This window comes from Microtus ochrogaster, unplaced genomic scaffold, assembly GCF_000317375.1.
Source record: "Microtus ochrogaster isolate Prairie Vole_2 unplaced genomic scaffold, MicOch1.0 UNK44, whole genome shotgun sequence".
NCBI lineage: Eukaryota > Metazoa > Chordata > Mammalia > Rodentia > Cricetidae > Microtus > Microtus ochrogaster.
Window position 1 is genome coordinate 878,333 of NW_004949142.1, and position 800 is coordinate 879,132.

Consider the following 800-nt stretch of genomic DNA (forward strand, 5'->3'; position numbering starts at 1 on the left):
AGAGCTAGTTCCAGGACAGGCTCCAAAACCACAGAGAAACCCTGTCTCGAAAAACCAAAAAAAAAAAAAAATAATAATACACTAAGGATACAGACACATTTAGTATGAGGTAAAAATGGTGTTTCAAAACAGTCATGTGGGGTGGGGCCAGACCCGTCTTTCATCCCATCCCAGCACTGGGAAGCAGAGGCGAGGCAGGCGGATCTCTGTGAGCTCAAGGCCAGCCTGATCCACAGAGTGAGTTCCAGGACAACCAGGGCTACACAGAGAAACTGGTCTCAAAAAAAAAAAAATCAACCAAAACAAAACAAAAACAATAGTGAGGAAATGCAGACGTTAAGGGAGACCAGAAGAGGGTGTGACTCCCCAGGAGCTGGGGTTACAGGAATTGAGAGCTGCCTTTGGGAAGATGAACACAGACAGTTTTCTCTGGAAAACCACTGTGCCCTTTTAGTCACTGAGACAAGTCTCAGCTCCTTTTTCTTTAAAAAAAAATTTTTTTAAAAAGAATGGGGAGCGGGGGGGGGGGAGGTGGAGCACGCCTTTAATCCCAGCACTCGGGAGGCAGAGGCAGGTGGATCTCTGTGAGTTCGAGGTCAGCCTGGTCTACAAGAGCTAGTTCCAGGGCAGTTAGTAGGGCTGTTATACAGAGAAACCCTGTCTCAGAAAAACAACAACAACATGAAAACACTGCTCTGGATGTAACAAAGGCCTCAGTAGCTTAAAAAATTCAGGAGAGGCCAGAAAATAAGTATTTTGGCAAACTGCTATAAATGATCAGAGATCAAAGCTAAAAATAC